The sequence below is a fragment of the Schistocerca nitens genome, chromosome 11 (assembly GCF_023898315.1).
Source record: "Schistocerca nitens isolate TAMUIC-IGC-003100 chromosome 11, iqSchNite1.1, whole genome shotgun sequence".
NCBI lineage: Eukaryota > Metazoa > Arthropoda > Insecta > Orthoptera > Acrididae > Schistocerca > Schistocerca nitens.
In genome coordinates, this window is record NC_064624.1 from 125,947,146 (window position 1) to 125,966,484 (window position 19,339).

General features: G+C 48.8%; 1 protein-coding gene and 1 pseudogene across 1 annotated transcript in view; one reads left to right on the forward strand and one right to left on the reverse strand.

Annotated features, from left to right (window-relative positions):
- Nucleotides 1-19,339, reverse strand: part of LOC126212702 (uncharacterized) — a 901,304-nt gene that overhangs the window by 349,906 nt on the left and 532,059 nt on the right. The gene's annotated exons all lie outside the window — the stretch shown is intronic.
- On the forward strand, nucleotides 5,642-5,759 carry LOC126213991 (5S ribosomal RNA; annotated as a pseudogene).

Below are 19,339 nucleotides of genomic sequence, written 5' to 3' on the forward strand. Positions count from 1 at the left end.
GTTCAGCTTTTCAATCAATAATTTCAATTTTCCTACTTTAATTAGAGAGTTTACATTTAGGGTTGCAAACATAGTTGCACCGTCTTAGTCTCACCCTCTTATATTGCCTAAATTCTCCTAAAACACACTTCGTTTTTCTTTAAAAATATTGTTTTCCGGGAATTAATTTTGGCGTATACCATGCGACTATATAAGCCGTTATATCGGAGCTGAAAGTTGGTCATGAATTGTGTTACAAGTCGTTGTTGCATCCGCTCGGTGGTGCAATTACCACTGTGCTTCCAAAAGGAGACTGTAATTCTGAACGTTGGAAATAAAGTTTTTAATTTGGCGATAAAAATAAACATCACACGGGTGGTTCACAGGTGTACGGTTTGGCGGTACTACTTGTAACGTGTAAGTCTGCTGAACCTGGCCATCTATAAACATGCTGTAATACATGACTATTAATTCATCCACCCCAGGGATTCAATATCAGATAAAACTTGTCATCAGCACCGTGTTCTCAGCATAAGTTTGGCAAACTGAATTTGTCAACTTCCTGGAGTCGGAGCAAGTGTCGCTTGTTTTTTTCCTTCTCTCTCCCCCACTTTTTTTTTACGTGTCGATTAAACGACTGACCCCTCCTTTTCTCCTGACACTGTGACGGAATGTTGCGCCATGTACGAATACGTTATTTTATATATACCTCCAACAGCGACAAGGATTCGTTTTCTTCCCTTTTGCGATAACATGTGCCGATGCTCGTCTGCACAGCAGTCTTAATCGAAACAGGTTTCACACAACGAGGCTTAACATTTTAAATAGTGATCCAAATCGTCTGAGAATTTTTTTTACCTACGTCTTTATTACTCCTTATTGTTCTATTTACCAGTTTCGAAACAGAAAAAACTGAAATGAGAAAAAAAACTGAGAATGCTTCTGACAGTTGAACACGGGTTCTGTGCTCTACGCCAAGGTGCTTTGGTCAGTAAAATTGCAGCGTTTTCGTTCAATGGCGCTTACCTTGTATTGTATTGTATAGTATTGTACTGAACTGGGGACCTAGAATCGACGGAGAGGCTTCGTCCCGCCGTAGCCCTCAGTGGTTCACAGCCCCACAACAGGCCACAGCAGTCCACCCACCCCTCCGCCGCCCCACACCGAACCCAGGGTTATTGTGCGGTTCGGCCCCCAGTGACCATCCCCCAGCAACGTCTCATACCAAATGAGCACACCCTTAAATGTTCGCATGGTAGAGTAATTATGGTGTACGCGTACGTAGAAACAGTGTTTGCGTAGCAATCGCCGACATAGTGTAACAGAGTTTAGAATTATATACTAATACTTTCTGCTGCTGACGGGCGTTGATATATACACTCCTGGAAATTGAAATAAGAACACCGTGAATTCATTGTCCCAGGAAGGGGAAACTTTATTGACACATTCCTGGGGTCAGATACATCACATGATCACACTGACAGAACCACAGGCACATAGACACAGGCAACAGAGCATGCACAATGTCGGCACTAGTACAGTGTATATCCACCTTTCGCAGCAATGCAGGCTGCTATTCTCCCATGGAGACGATCGTAGAGATGCTGGATGTAGTCCTGTGGAACGGCTTGCCATGCCATTTCCACCTGGCGCCTCAGTTGGACCAGCGTTCGTGCTGGACGTGCAGACCGCGTGAGACGACGCTTCATCCAGTCCCAAACATGCTCAATGGGGGACAGATCCGGAGATCTTGCTGGCCAGGGTAGTTGACTTACACCTTCTAGAGCACGTTGGGTGGCACGGGATACATGCGGACGTGCATTGTCCTGTTGGAACAGCAAGTTCCCTTGCCGGTCTAGGAATGGTAGAACGATGGGTTCGATGACGGTTTGGATGTACCGTGCACTATTCAGTGTCCCCTCGGCGATCACCAGTGGTGTACGGCCAGTGTAGGAGATCGCTCCCCACACCATGATGCCGGGTGTTGGCCCTGTGTGCCTCGGTCGTATGCAGTCCTGATTGCGGCGCTCACCTGCACGGCGCCAAACACGCATACGACCATCATTGGCACCGAGGCAGAAGCGACTCTCATCGCTGAAGACGACACGTCTCCATTCGTCCCTCCATTCACGCCTGTCGCGACACCGCTGGAGGCCGGCTGTACGATGTTGGGGCGTGAGCGGAAGACGGCCTAACGGTGTGCGGGACCGTAGCCCAGCTTCACGGAGACGGTTGCGAATGGTCCTCGCCGATACCCCAGGAGCAACAGTGTCCCTAATTTGCTGGGAAGTGGCGGTGCGGTCCCCTACGGCACTGCGTAGGATCCTACGGTCTCGGCGTGCATCCGTGCGTCGCTGCGGTCCGGTCCCAGGTCGACGGGCACGTGCACCTTCCGCCGACCACTGGCGACAACATCGATGTACTGTGGAGACCTCACTCCCCACGTGTTGAGCAATTCGGCGGTACGTCCACCCGGCCTCCCGCATGCCCACTATACGCCCTCGCTCAAAGTCCGTCAACTGCACATACGGTTCACGTCCACGCTGTCGCGGCATGCTACCAGTGTTAAAGACTGCGATGGAGCTCCGTATGCCACGGCAAACTGGCTGACACTGACGGCGGCGGTGCACAAATGCTGCGCAGCTAGCGCCATTCGACGGCCAACACCGCGGTTCCTGGTGTGTCCGCTGTGCCGTGCGTGTGATCATTGCTTGTACAGCCCTCTCGCAGTGTCTGGAGCAAGTATGGTGGGTCTGACACACCGGTGTCAATGTGTTCTTTTTTCCATTTCCAGGAGTGTATAAACGAAGACAGTTGAAAATGTGTGCCCCGACCGGAACTCGAACCCGGGATCTCCTTCTTACAGGGCAGATGCTCTATCCGTCAGAGCCACCGAGGGCACAGAGGATAGTGCGACTGCAGGGGCTTATCTCTGGCACGCCTCCAGTGAAACCCATATTAGAAACTTATTGTCCCGCACTATATTCATAGTGGCCCTGACCATCACACTCATTACCGCCGATTCCCGTAAGAGTTCGGGCACTAAAGGTGGCACGGGTATAATACAGGGAGCGAAAGGCTATTTACAATTTGTACAGAGATCAGATGGCAGTTATAAGAGTCGAAGGGCATGGAAGGGAAGCAGTGGTTGGGAAGGGAGTGAGACAGGGTTGTAGCCTCTCCCCGATGTTGTCCAATCTGTATATTGAGCAAGCAGTGAAGGAAACAAAAGAAAAATTCGGAGTAGGAATTAAAATCCGTGGCGAAGAAATAAAAACTTTGAGGACTCAGGACTGAAGACCACAACAACAACACTCCCATACAGGGGAGATATCGTAATTGAAAGTCGCCTGCTGGGTGTCTGTGAATAAATGCAAAATTCGATTGCCTGTGTTGTTCAGAATTGCGTCACAATGTTCGTTCGGCCATGCATTTCAATTAAAACGTCTCCCTTGTACAGGAAAACACGTAATGAAAGTACGGGTACAGGTTGTAGACAGAGGGTGGACGGCATCTGGAAGTTTGGCTCTCGCTGCGGGAAAACTGGGTTGGAGTCGCGCTCAGGCAGAAATTTTTATCGTCGTCATTCCAGCAGATGGCTGTTCGTATTCGCAACTGCGAATACATTTCAGGTATTTCGTAACGGCTGTACTGACTGCAATGTCTCCATCGTAATTCTGAACAACACAGTCACTGCAATAGTACCTTGTTATTTATTACGCTTAAAAACGGTTCAAATGGTTCAAATGGCTCTGAGCACTATGGGACTTAACTGCTGTTGTCATCAGACCCATAGAACGTAGAGCTACTTAAACCTAACTAACCTAAGGACATCACACACACCCATGACTGAAGACCAGAACAACAACAACATATATATGAAGATGGTACCATATCCATATATGTATAAAGTTCTGGCAATACCGACCATGACCTTCCTTTTCTGTGCGGATGCACACATATTCCCCGAACTCTTACGGGATTTGCTAAGAATGTCTTCCACGAGTAATGAGTACGTTGGGTAGGGACACTACGAATGTAGTATGTGGACATATATGGTGAGAAAATGGGTCTCGCAGGAGGCGTGCGTGAGATAGTCCCTGCAGTCGCACTATCCTCTTTGCGCTCTGTGGCTCTGACGGATAGAGCATCTGCCATGTAAGCAGGAGATCCCGGGTTCAAGTCCTGGTCGGGGCATACATTTTCACCTGTCCCCGTTGAATTATATCAACGCCCGTCAGCAGGTGAAGGTATTAAAATGGACACCATATCCAGATAAGTATATAGTGTAACTGAGATGGAATAAGGGGAACCAACCTGCATTCGCCGAGGCAGATGGAAAACTGCCTCAAAAACCGTCCATATGCTGGCCGGTACATCGGACCTCGACACTAATCCGGCGGGCGGATTCCTGCCGGGGACCGGCACGCCTTCCCGCTCGGGAAGCAGCGCGTTAGACCGCGTGGCTAGCCGGGCGGGGGGAGGGGGGGGGCGGCGCTTACCTTACACTGAGGTGACAAAAGGTAGTCGATACTTCCTAACCTCCTAATATCGTTTCTGTCCTCCTTTTTCCCGCCGTATTGCAGCAACTCGATGTGGCATGGACTCAACAAGTCCTGCAGAAAAATTGGCCCATGCTGCCTCTGTAGCCGTCCAAAACTGCGAAAGTGTTCCCGGTGCAGAATTTTGGGCACGAACCGACATCTCGATTATGTCCAAGATATGTTCGATGGGATTCATGTCGGGGGATCTGGGTGGCCAAACCTTACGCTCTGGTCGTCCAGAACGTCCTTTACACTAATCGCGAATATTTGTGGCCCGGTGGTCCATGAAAATTCCATCACTCTTTGGAAACCTAGAGTTCATGAATGAAAGCAAATGGTCTCCAAGTAGCCGAACCCTCCACTCCATTTAATGTCAATACGCCTCACATTATTGAGGCTACCACCAGCCTTGTTGGCAGCTTGGGTCCACGGTTTTGTGCGGTCTCTGCCAAACTCAAACACTACCACAGCTCTTACCAAGTGAAATCGGGGGGGGGGGGGGGGGGGGGGCTTATGGGCGCTCAACATCGAGGTCATCAGCGTGTGAAATCGGGACTCATCTGACAAGGCAGCGGTTTTCCAGTCGTCTAGGGTCCAACCACAGTGACATAAATGTTTTGTAGACACAAGGTGCTCGCTAAGACATGGGGAATCATCATGTGGTTCAAAATGGTTCAAATGACTCTAACCACCATGGGACTTAACATCTGAGGTCATCAGTCCCCTAGAACTACTTAAACCTAACTAACCTAAGGACATCACACACATCCGTGCCCGAGGCAGGATTCGAACCTGCGACCGTAGCAGTAACGACATCAGGTGGTCCAAGCACACCTGACGACGTCGTTGAGCGAGTGAGTCAACATTTTGTCAACAGCCCTACGAAACCCAACCGGTGTGCATCTCGCAAACTGTAAATCCCACATACGACTGCTTGGCGTGAGAAACCGTTTGCATTTGAAACCGTGCAGACTGACGATCGTACAAGCAACAAAAGACACTGATAAAATTGCTCGCAAGAACTTCTGTGCGGGTATGTTAAATCGCTTACATGAGGTTGAAAATTTTTGGAGAATATCATCTTTTCTGACGAGTCGACTTTTTACTTAAGTGGTAAGGTTAACGGCCTTGCCGCAGTGGCAACACCGGTTCCCGTCAGATCACCGAAGTTAAGCGCTGTCGGGCTGGGCTAGCACTTGGATGGGTGACCATCCGGTCTGCCGAGCGCTGTTGGCAAGCGGGGTTCACTCAGCCCTTGTGAGGCAAACTGAGGAGCTACTCGACTGAGAAGTAGCGGCTCCGGTCTCGGAAACTGACATACGGCCGGGAGAGCGGTGTGCTGACCACATGCCCCTCCATATCCGCATCCAGCGACGCCTGTGGGCTGAGGATGACACGGCGGCCGGTCGGTACCGTTGGGCCTTCGTGGCCTGTTCGGGAGGAGTTTAGTTTTAGATTTTTGTCAAGGTTAACACACACAACTGTAGAATGAGCAGTGAAAATCCACATCAAACATTGCCAAATCTAGGTGACAGCACCAAACTGAACGTTTTGTGTCCACTGAGGAAGAACAAAGTGTACGGCACCTGTTTTTTCCTTAAGAGAACACTGGACGGGGTTGTGTTCATGGATATGTTACAACAATTTTTGATACCACAGATCGATGAGGATCTACATCTACATTCATACACCGCAAGCCACCTGACGGTGCGTGGTGGAGGGTACCTTGAGCAACTCTATCGGTTCTCCCTTCTATTCCAGTCTCGTATTGTTCGTGGAAACAAAGATTGTCGGTATGCCTATGTGTGGGCTCTAATCTCTCTGATTTTATCCTCATGGTCTCTTCGCGAGATATACGTAGGAGGGAGCAATATACTGCTTGACTCCTCGGTGAAGGTATGTGTTCGAAACTTCAACAAAAGCCCGTACCAAGCTACAGAGCGTCTCTGTTCCAGAGTCTTCCACTGGAGTCTATCTATCAGGATGACCAAGAACTAAATGCTTATTTCATGCAAGATGGTGCACCACCCGACTATCTGGCTTACATGCGGGATTTTCCCAGCGACTGATTTCCAGGTCAATGGATTGGCCGGGATGCGCCAATTGCATGGCCCCCACGTTCCCATTACCTGACACCTCTCGATTTTTTTTTAATGGGCATTCATCAAGAATATCGAGTTGGTACCTCCTGTGCCGGATATCCTAGAGAAGAATTTACGCCGCCACTGAGCAAGCCACACCTGTAATGCTGCAGCGAGTTTCGGAAGAAATTGACTTCCGATGGGATGTGTACAGAATACCCAATGGAAGCTTTTGTGTTGGCAGAAGAGCCAACACCGTGTTACTAGAGAAGGCCGAAATGCACGCGTTTTAGCTCAAGCAGGCTGGCGTGAGGAGGGAAGAACTATACTGACGTGAGGTCTGGAACATGACAAGGAATTAGAATTCAGAAAGCGGACGTAATTAGTTTGATACTTAACTTTAATCCATTAATGATGAACGTCGCTCTTGACGGTACGCGCTTCACAATATTATCTGTTCGGAAGACACAGTAACTGAATATGGCGCCTTGCTAGGTCGTAGCAAATGACGCAGCTGAAGGCTATGCTAAACTGTCGTCTCGGCAAATGAGAGCGTATGTAGACGGTGAACCATCGCTAGCAAAGTCGGCTGTCCAACTGGGGCGAGTGCTAGGAAGTCTCTCTAGACCTGCCGTGTGGCGGCGCTCGGTCTGCAATCACTGATAGTTGCGACACGCGGGTCCGACGTATACTAACGGACCGCGGCCGATTTAAAGGCTACCACCTAGCAAGTGTGGTGTCTGGCGGTGACACCACAGAAGCCACATACAACATCTTTAGTTTAAGGAAAAGAAAAAAAAAAAAAACTTGATGTGTTTCCCAACAAAACAACACTAAACCCAGCTCTATATCTCTTCTCAATAAATTTATATGAATTTTTAAAGTTTTGAAGCAGTTTTTGAGACACCCTGTATTCTGGCGGAGCGCTGGTCGCGTGAATAATGTAGGCCTTTTGCGCGGGACCCGGGGTTGCGTGTTTCTGCTCGCCCGGCTGTCCGACCAGCCGACAACGCTTCGCCGTCGCTGAGTTTGAGCGTGCATAATGCAGCGGTCGAATTCTGTGCAGCTGCAGAATACGCCGCGATCTCCCTCCAGCTGGAAACAATACGTCCGGGCGCTGTTTCCAGGAAAGAGCCGGTATTGTTCCGACTGTCTCGCGCTCGCGAACTTCTCCCCCTGGGCAAAGCAGATGTAGGCCAAAGAAAGTGCGAACGGGCGTAGTTTTGAGCTCATGGACCCTTCCAATCCTGGCACTGACGTCGTAACAAGCTCCAGAAAGACACACAAGAATTCCGAATCACCTACTAATGCCAGCACCCGTTCCCAGAGATCCGAAATAACTAGCCTAGACACTTCAAGGTAGCCTGTAGACCACGGGCTTCAAATGGTTCAAATGGCTCTGAGCACTACGGGACTTAAACAGCTGAGGTCATCAGTCAGCTAGAACTACTTAAACCTAACCAACTTAAGGACATCACACACATCCATGCCCGAGGCAGGATTCGAACCGGCGACCGTAGCAGCACCGCGACTCCGGACTGAACCGCCTAGAACCGCTCGGCCACAGCGGCCGGCAAGCCCACAGGTCGGTATTGCACGATCATGTTTCTTTGACAAGGAAATACACTCCTGGAAATGGAAAAAAGAACACATTGACACCGGTGTGTCAGACCCACCATACTTGCTCCGGACACTGCGAGAGGGCTGTACAAGCAATGATCACACGCACGGCACAGCGGACACACCAGGAACCGCAGTGTTGGCCGTCGAATGGCGCTAGCTGCGCAGCATTTGTGCACCGCCGCCGTCAGTGTCAGCCAGTTTGCCGTGGCATACGGAGCTCCATCGCAGTCTTTTAACACTGGTAGCATGCCGCGACAGCGTGGACGTGAACCGTATGTGCAGTTGACGGACTTTGAGCGAGGGCGTATAGTGGGCATGCGGGAGGCCGGGTGGACGTACCGCCGAATTGCTCAACACGTGGGGCGTGAGGTCTCCACAGTACATCGATGTTGTCGCCAGTGGTCGGCGGAAGGTGCACGTGCCCGTCGACCTGGGACCGGACCGCAGCGACGCACGGATGCACGCCAAGACCGTAGGATCCTACCCAGTGCCGTAGGGGACCGCACCGCCACTTCCCAGCAAATTAGGGACACTGTTGCTCCTGGGGTATCGGCGAGGACCATTCGCAACCGTCTCCATGAAGCTGGGCTACGGTCCCGCACACCGTTAGGCCGTCTTCCGCTCACGCCCCAACATCGTGCAGCACGCCTCCAGTGGTGTCGCGACAGGCGTGAATGGAGGGACGAATGGAGACGTGTCTTCAGCGATGAGAGTCGCTTCTGCCTTGGTGCCAATGATGGTCGTATGCGTGTTTGGCGCCGTGCAGCTGAGCGCCACAATCAGGACTGCATACGACCGAGGCACACAGGGCCAACACCCGGCATCATGGTGTGGGGAGCGATCTCCTACACTGGCCGTACACCACTGGTGATCGTCGAGGGGACACTGAATAGTGCACGATACATCCAAACCGTCATCGAACCCATCGTTCTACCATTCCTAGACCGGCAAGGGAACTTGCTGTTCCAACAGGACAATGCACGTCCGCATGTATCCCGTGCCACCCAACGTGCTCTAGAAGGTGTAAGTCAACTACCCTGGCCAGCAAGATCTCCGGATCTGTCCCCCATTGAGCATGTTTGGGACTGGATGAAGCGTCGTCTCACGCGGTCTGCACGTCCAGCACGAACGCTGGTCCAACTGAGGCGCCAGGTGGAAATGGCATGGCAAGCCGTTCCACAGGACTACATCCAGCATCTCTACGATCGTCTCCATGGGAGAATAGCAGCCTGCATTGCTGCGAAAGGTGGATATACACTGTACTAGTGCCGACATTGTGCATGCTCTGTTGCCTGTGTCTATGTGCCTGTGGTTCTGTCAGTGTGATCATGTGATGTATCTGACCCCAGGAATGTGTCAATAAAGTTTCCCCTTCCTGGGACAATAAATTCACGGTGTTCTTATTTCAATTTCCAGGAGTGTATGATCAATTATTCGTCAAAATGTTTTGACACAGATCTATGACGTGGCGCCAAAAAGGGGTATTACGCTGCCATCATATTTTTTTCGTCGAAGTTCAAGACGGACAACAACAACTTGTTATTATGCGCTGCACTTGCTTCTACAATATTTGCATTGTGTCTCCTTTTGGAACAGAATTGGCGAAAAAAAAAGGAACATACTTGAGCGAACCCGTGAGTTTTATGACGAGATACTAAAAGCATTCGGACAAATTTGGCCGGCCGGGGTGGCCGAGCGGTTCTAGGCGCTACAGTCTGGAACCGCGCGACCGCTACGGTCGCAGGTTCGAATCCTGCCTCGGGCATGGATCTGTGTGATGTCCTTAGGTTAGTTAGGTTTAAGTAGTTCTAAGTTCTAGGGGACTGATGACCTTAGAAGTTAAGTCCCATAGTGCTCAGAGCCATTTGAACCATTTTGACAAATTTGTTACGAGAGCTGCACATGGGGGACTTCAAGTCTTATATAAATTACTTACGAATGGATGAGAGTGTATTTCAATATTTCCGCAGTAAAGTGACTTCTTATATTACAAAACAGAATAATCGCTTGAGAAATTAAATATTTTCAACATTTCGCGGCCCTGAAATGCTGTACGTGCAGAAGACAGGCTCAACGTAACACTACGATTTCTTGTTATAGGACAGAGCTACCGTAGTAACACTCGAATACCACAGTGCACATTGAGCAGAAATATTCGAGCACTATATATGCCATGGCAACGGCCTTGCCGCAGCGGATACACCGGTTCTCGTCAGATAACCGAAGTTAAGCGCTGTTGGGGGTGGCCGGCACTTGGATGGGTGACCATCCAGCTGCCTTGCGCTGTTGCCATTTTTCGGGCTGCATTCAGCATCGTGAGAGCTACTCGACCAAATAGTAGCGGCCCCGGTCAGAGAAAACCATCGTCACGACTGGGAGAGCGTTGTGCTGAATACACACCCCTCCTATCCGCATCCTCCTTCTCTGACAAGGGAACTTCCCCATCGCACCCCCCGTCACATTTAGTTATAAGTTGGCACAGTGGATAGGCCTTGAAAAACTGAACACAGACCAATCGAGAAAACAGGAAGAAGTTTTGTCGAACTATGAAAAAAATAAGCAAAATATACAAATTGAATAGTCGATGTGTAACATAAGTCACATCAAGGACAGTGTTATCTGACGAGCGCCGTGGTCTCGTGGTTAGCGTAAGCGACTGCGGTACGAGAGGACTTCGGTTCAAGTCTTCCCTCGAGTAAAAATTTTAACTTTTTTATTTTCTAGCAATTGACGTGTGTCAACTATCAAAGTTCAGGCACTCACACAATCAACTTCGCTCTCGAAAATTCCAGGACATGTTCAGATTTGCTTGGACATATGCAGGATTTGACGGTCTGCACGGAAAAAATTGGAAAACGTTAAAAACATATGTTTTGACAGAGCACAGGGAAAACTGTGTGACTGTGAAACTGTTGCATTCATTTGTTGCAGTTTATGTGACAAACTCTTATGTTTCCATCACTTTTTTGGGAGTGATTATCACATCCACAAGAAAACCTAAATCGGGCAAGGTAGAAGAATCTTTTTACCCATTCGCCAAATGTACAAGTTAGGTGGGTCGAGAACATATTCCTGTCATGTGACGCACATGCCGTCACCAGTGTCGTATAGAATATATCAGACGTGTTTTCCTGGGGAGGAGTCGGTTGACCTATGACCTTGCGATCAAATGTTCTCGGTTCCCATTGGAGAGGCACGTCCTTTCGTCTACTAATCGCACGGTTTTGCGGTGCGGTCGCAAAACACAGACACTAAACTTATTACAGTGAACAGAGACGTCAATGAACGAAATGACAGATCATAACTTTGCGAAAATAAATAAAGTAAAATTTTCACCTGAGGGAAGACTAGAACCAAGGACCTCTCGTTCCGCAGTTGTTCACGCTAACCACAGGACCACGGCGCTCCTGAGCCCAAACTATCGTTGATGTTGTATATATTGCACATGGTCTACTCAGTTTCTATATTTTGCTTATTTTTTTCATAGTTCCACACAACTTCTTCCTGTTTTCTCGATTGATCTGTGTTCAGTTTTTCAAGGCCTGTCCACTCTGCCAACTTATAACTAAATGTGAGGGGCGTGCGATGGGGAGGTTCCCTTGTGAGGATGACACGGCGGTCGGATGGTCCCGATGGGCCACTCGTGGACGGAGTACTACCACAGCTCTTACCAAGTGAAATCGGGACTCATCTGACGACGCAGCGGCTTCCAGTCGTCTAGGGTCCAACCAGAGTGGCATACATGTTTTGTAGACGCAGGGTGCTCGATAACACCTGGGGAGTCATCAGGTGGTTCAAAATGAACTATTTTTAATTGTGAATAATTTAGTTAATAGAATTAGTGTTCCAACAACTACAAAATTAATAAAGAGTACGAAAGAGATGAAGTGCTTTTTAACTTGTGCCGTCCAGAGTTCAAAAACAGACGAAGTAGGATGAAAAGCTTGCTGAAAAACTGCCTGGATGTTTCCAGATGCAGAGATCGACGATTGTAGCGCCCCTTGCTCACCCCCCACCCCCTATTCGAAGCAAGTTTATCCAAAAAGGGAGCCGCAGGAACACACCAACTATGAAGCCATGTTTACATACAGCCCGCATCTCGTGGTCGTGCGGTAGCGTTCTCGCTTCCCACGCCCGGGTTCCCAGGTTCGATTCCCGGCGGGGTCAGGGATTTTCTCTGCCTCGTGATGGCTGGGTGTTGTGTGCTGTCCTTAGGTTAGTTAGGTTTAAGTAGTTCTAAGTTCTAGGGGACTTATGACCACAGCAGTTGAGTCCCATAGTGCTAAGAGCCATTTGAACCATTTTGTTTACATACACACTACACAGACGTCAAATATCTGTAGCGACGTCAGCGCTCCAAGCGGTTACATTTCACATTGCAGTGAACAGAAGACGAACGACTTTTATGATAAAATCTACGCCGACGCCGTAGATTTGATCATATTTATTTGACGACAGGCGAGATTTCACACAGTTCCCTACTAGACCATCAAATTTCTTTGATATAAGTATTTCACATAGCAACTGTGACAAAGAACTATGATAGTATAATACCAGCCTTACAAAAGGGTCCGCAGCTCGTGGTCGTGCGGTAGCGTTCTCGCTTCCCGCGCCCGGGTTCCCTGGTTCGATTGCCGGCGGGGTCAGGGATTTTCTCTGCCTCGTGATGACTGGGTGTTGTGTGATGTCCTTAGGTTAGTTAGGTTTAAGTAGTTCTAAGTTGTACGGGACTGGTGACCATAGATGTTAAGTCGCATAGTGCTCAGAGCCATTTGAACCTTACAAAACTTATTACTCCGTCGTATTTTTCGTCAGAGTTCAAGGTGGCGGACAACAACAACTTGTTATTACGCGCTGCAGTTTCTTATACAACAATTAGCTGACCCGGCGAACTCTGTTCCGCCTTAAAGCCAATAAATAATCAGATTTTGGAAGTTAAGTTCAATTTTTATTAGGAAATACAAATAACAAAAATTAAGTATTTCAATGATTCTTTATGTTTCTTGGCGCGATCGACAGGAAGTGCAAAATGGCTAAGCAGGGATGGCTAGAGGACAAATGTCAGGATGTAGAGTCTTATCTCACTAGGGGTAAGATAGATACTGCCTACAGGGAAATTAAAGAGACCTTTGGAGATAAGAGAACCACTTGTATGAATATCAAGAGCTCAGATGGAAACCCAGTTCTAAGCAAAGAAGGGAAAGCAGAAAGGTGGAAGGAGTATATAGAGGGTCTATACAAGGGCGATGTACTTGAGGACAATATTATGGAAATGGAAGAGGATGTAGATGAAGATGAAATGGGAGATACGATACTGCGTGAAGAATTTGACAGAGCACTGAAAGACCTGAGTCGAAACAAGGCCCCCGGAGTAGACAACATTCCATTGGAACTACTGACGGCTTTGGGAGAGCCAGCCCTGACGAAACTCTACCATCTGGTAAGCAAGATGTATGAAACAGGCGAAATACCCTCAGACTTCAAGAAGAATATAATAATTCCAATTCCAAAGAAAGCAGGTGTTGACAGATGTGAGAATTACCGGACAATCAGTTTAATAAGCCACAGCTGCAAAATACTAACACGAATTCTTTACAGACGAATGGAAAAACTAGTAGAAGCCGACCTCGGGGAAGATCAGTTTGGATTCCGTAGAAATACTGGAACACGTGAGGCAATACTGACCTTACGACTTATCTTAGAAGAAAGATTAAGGAAAGGCAAACCTACATTTCTTGCATTTGTAGACTTAGAGAAAGCTTTTGACAATGTTGACTGGAATACTCTCTTTCAAATTCTAAAGGTGGCAGGGGTAAAATACAGGGAGCGAAAGGCTATTTACAATTTGTATAGAAACCAGATGGCAGTTATAAGAGTCGAGGGGCATGAAAGGGAAGCAGTGGTTGGGAAGGGAGTAAGACAGGGTTGTAGCCTCTCCCCGATGTTATTTGATCTGTATATTGAGCAAGCAGTAAAGGAAACTAAAGAAAAATTCGGAGTAGGTATTAAAATCCATGGAGAAGAAATAAAAACTTTGAGGTTCGCCGATGATGGCTCTGAGCACTATGCGACTTAACTTCTGAGGTCATCAGTCGCCTAGAACTTAGAACTAATTAAACCTAACTAGCCTAAGGACATCACACACATCCATGCCCGAGGCAGGATTCGAACCTGCGACCGTAGCGGTCACGCGGTTCCAGACTGAAGCGCCTTTAACCGCACGGCCACCCTGGCCGGAGTTACACAGTCAATCAATTTGAATGAATGCATTTTACCAATGATCTCATTCTGAATTATGTAGTTTCGGTCATCTTTATTGTCAGCCGCTAAAACTGCTCGCTCACTCAACCATTCATTACTTTTGTAGTTAGTGATGATGTTTGGGAATACTTTGTTGATAAGTTCGTCTTTCGATGAGACAAAGTTACAGAAATTATGAAGAAATGAAATCAATCTGCTCGATTCTTCGACAGTTACTGGATCATTAGCGATAGTCAGCAATTGCTCAGAGAAATCTTCAGCAGATGTATCACCAAGCAATGCAACTCTCATGTTTAAATTTTTAATTAATGATATATACTGATACTTAACGATAGACGTTTAGCTGTCATTTGCGTTTTGTTATTCCATGTCAGATGCGTTTTTGTCATACCACGTTTTATAGCGGTCGAACGGGACAAAAAGTTTCCTACGTCCGTCTCCTGGTTCTAAGATACCTCTCCACTAATTTTCAAGTGGCACCACACAGGGAAGCCGTACCGTACACTGCACGCAAACAAGCTCCACACATCCCCCACACAGTGAGATGATCTATGGCCGATCTCCCACTACTGTATAACGATCTTGATTGTTCCAGGAATGCAGCAGCATCTGGGACACATCGCCATCGCTTGCCATGGTAATGATGCATGATACCTACACTAACAAATCCAACCTAGCATGAGCCATCGCAGCTAGTAAGCCACTACTGCTCTTACTACCCATCCCACTGTCGCAGAGGTTTTTTTCCCACGGCACGAGCCATGGCACTTTTTTCCCTCTGCTCTTCAAATCGCTACCCTCACTCGCGTTTCGTCCACTATCCATCACCTGATGGACCGTGTTAATGCGTAGCCTTACCCAGACGCACGGACAACATCACAGCCCAGCATCCTGTGATCCACTTACTAGATAACTTACATGTTTACGGAGGTGACAGTAGAACTTCTGGTTTGGTCACCACGTTGCTGCGGGCGTGGAGGGGCCCCATCTCTTTAACCAAATCTGTCCAGCCGTTCTTGAGTTATAAATAGTGTAACTAACACGACTTTCTTTTATATATATAGACTGCATCGTGTCTGCATCTGGAAGAGGTTTGGCGGCAAAAAAAAAAAAAAAACATACTTGGGTGAAGCCGCGGGTTTTATGTCGAAATAATAAAAGCATAGAACAAAATTTCTTACGAGAGCTGCAAATGGAGGACGTCAAGTCTTATATACAGGGTGTATCATAATTAATGGCGCAAACGCATACTACGAGTAGAAGCAAAAAAGTCCCAGTAAACATATGGTCGAAAATGCGTATCTTAAAAGATATGAGCAATTTTTTATGTTCGATACTGTGAAGCAAATCTCTTCTACTGCAAGCTCTTTGCTTTCCATTTTTTGGGACGTAGTAGTATGGGCCAAAACAAGAAAAAAATCTCACGACGAATATCGATCCCTTTTAGGCCTTTAGCAGTAAGAAATCTTACAACAGCCCGTACTTCACAGTCGGCGGGACTTACGATTGTTGGAGGCATCTTAAACAGTCAGTACACAACGTAAACAAGGAAGAATCCGACTGTAATGGCGTCAGTGCGTAGATTAAGGTACAGGCTTCCATGTTAAAATAAAATTATTGAGATATCTTAGAACGTCTTTTTTTTAAATTTCATAACGGTACTTACTTAAAATCCACGCCTCGAATTAACATTGCCTGCAAGATCATTAATACACTCCTGGAAATGGAAAAAAGAACACATTGACACCGGTGTGTCAGACCCACCATACTTGCTCAGGACACTGCGAGAGGGCTGTACAAGCAATGATCACACGCACGGCACAGCGGACACACCAGGAACCGCGGTGTTGGCCGTCGAATGACGCTAGCTGCGCAGCATTTGTGCACCGCCGCCGTCAGTGTCAGCCAGTTTGCCGTGGCATACGGAGCTCCATCGCAGTCTTTAACACTGGTAGCATACCGCGACAGCGTGGACGTGAACCGTATGTGCAGTTGACGGACTTTGAGCGAGGGCGTATAGTGGGCATGCGGGAGGCCGGGTGGACGTACCGCCGAATTGCTCAACACGTGGGGCGTGAGGTCTCCACAGTACATCGATGTTGTCGCCAGTGGTCGGCGGAAGGTGCACGTGCCCGTCGACCTGGGACCGGACCGCAGCGACGCACGGATGCACGCCAAGACCGTAGGATCCTACGCAGTGCCGTAGGGGACCGCACCGCCACTTCCCAGCAAATTAGGGACACTGTTGCTCCTGGGGTATCGGCGAGGACCATTCGCAACCGTCTCCATGAAGCTTGGCTACGGTCCCGCACACCGTTAGGCCGTCTTCCGCTCACGCCCCAACATCGTGCAGCCCGCCTCCAGTGGTGTCGCGACAGGCGTGAATGGAGGGACGAATGGAGACGTGTCGTCTGCAGCGATGAGAGTCGCTTCTGCCTTGGTGCCAATGATGGTCGTATGCGTGTTTGGCGCCGTGCAGGTGAGCGCCACAATCAGGACTGCATACGACCGAGGCACACAGGGCCAACACCCGGCATCGTGGTGTGGGGAGCGATCTCCTACACTGGCCGTACACCACTGGTGATCGTCGAGGGGACACTGAATAGTGCACGGTACATCCAAACCGTCATCGAACCCATCGTTCTACCATTCCTATACCGGCAAGGGAACTTGCTGTTCCAACAGGACAATGCACGTCCGCATGTATCCCGTGCCACCCAACGTGCTCTAGAAGGTGTAAGTCAACTACCCTGCCAGCAAGATCTCCGGATCTGTCCCCCATTGAGCATGTTTGGGACTGGATGAAGCGTCGTCTCACGCGGTCTGCACGTCCAGCACGAACGCTGGTCCAACTGAGGCGCCAGGTGGAAATGGCATGGCAAGCCGTTCCACAGGACTACATCCAGCATCTCTACGATCGTCTCCATGGGAGAATAGCAGCCTGCATTGCTGCGAAAGGTGGATATACACTGTACTAGTGCCGACATTGTGAATGCTCTGTTGCCTGTGTCTATGTGCCTGTGGTTCTGTCGGTGTGATCATGTGATGTATCTGACCCCAGGAATGTGTCAATAAAGTTTCCCCTTCCTGGGACAATGAATTCACGGTGTTCTTATTTCAATTTCCAGGAGTGTATGTAGCACGGGCAGAAAGGTCTGGATACAGTTCCATGCGCCACAAACCTCGCTTGATTCTTGTGTACGATCTGACTTTCGATAACAAGCGTATCTCTGGTGCTGAGTGGAAGTGTAGTTTTTCGGGAGCATACGGAGTAAACTGAATGACGTGTGTTACGAGGTGATGCTGAGTCGCACAAAAGCGGCGGTCCGCGTACAGAGCCGTGTGGAAACAGCAGCTGTGCAGTTAGCAGACAGCATTTACTGGGCGGAATCGTCGAAAATTACCGCCGTAATGGGACTGGGACTGTTCCATCGAACGGTCTGCCGCCAGCACACTGCATCCCATTAAATGCGATGACGGCTGACTGCGACAGATTACCGCGGTCGAAATTGTTGCTCAAAGCGAATTCGATAGGCAGATGCCCAATTCCCGCCCCGTCGCTCAGTTTATTATTAAGATTTCACCGGCTGTCACATCCACCAGAGCTGCGAAACGCTCAGAGGAGTGTGTCCGCCTCACGGACTATCAGTGGCCGGCCGGTGTGGCCAAGCGGTTAAAGGCGCTTCAGTCTGGAACCGCGCGACCGCTACGGTCGCAGGTTCGAATCCTGCCTCGGACATGGATGTGTGTGATGTCCTTAGGTTAGTTAGGTTTAAGTAGTTCTAAGTTCTAGGGGACTGATGACCTCAGATGTTCAGTCCCATAGTGCTCGGAGCCATTTTTGAACGGAATATCAGTGCAGGCCCTAAGAAAAAACACAACAGCCTCAAGGGTAGTAGTGGGCGTCAGGAGTCGAACCCACAACCAGCTGCGAGTATCGATCCGAGAGGAACAATAGTTGTCAGTGTGGTTTATAACAAATCAAGGGTAACGGCATCTTTGTGAGTTAACCGAAGTTTACGATACCAACATCGTTTCAGTAATGTCTATGCACTGTGGCAGTTCAACAAAAATGGTTCAAATGGCTTTGAGCACTATGGGACTCAACATTGATGTGTCGACAGAAGTGCCGACACAGTGTGGTTTGAGGAGACCGATATGCACGCTATAAGCTCACGCAGGATGGCGTGAGGTCATAAATAGGATACGTAATGAATGCTATAAAGAAAAGTACGTAGCTTCTGGAATACTTAACTTCAATCCATCATTTGTATACATCGTTCTTGATGAGACATGCTTCATACGATAACTATCAATTGCTATGGCGCCTTGCTAGGTCGTAGCCATTGACTTAGCTGAAGGCTATTCTAACTATCTGCTCTGCAAATGAGCGAGGCTTCGTCAGTGTGCATCGCTAGCTACGTCGTCCGTACAACTGGGCGAGTGCTAGTAAGTCTCTCGAGACCTGCCGTGTGGTGGCGCTCGGTCTGCGATCACTGACAGTGGCGACACGCGGGTCCGACGTGTACTAATGGACCGCGGCCGATTCAAAGCTACCACCCCGCAAGTGTGGTGTCTGGCGGTGACACCACAAACATCTTATGTCATAAGTCCCCTAGAACTTAGAACTACTTAAACCTAACTAGCCTAAGGACATCACACACACCCATGCCCGATGCAGGATTCGAACCTGCGACCGTAGCAGTCCCGCGGTTCCGGACTGCAGCGCCAGAACCGCGCGGCCACCAGCGGCCGGCTGTGGCAGTTCGTCGATCGGCCGGCCGTGATGGCCGAGCGGTTCTAGGCGCGACTGCTACGGTCGCAGGTTCGAATCCTGCCTCCGGCATGGGT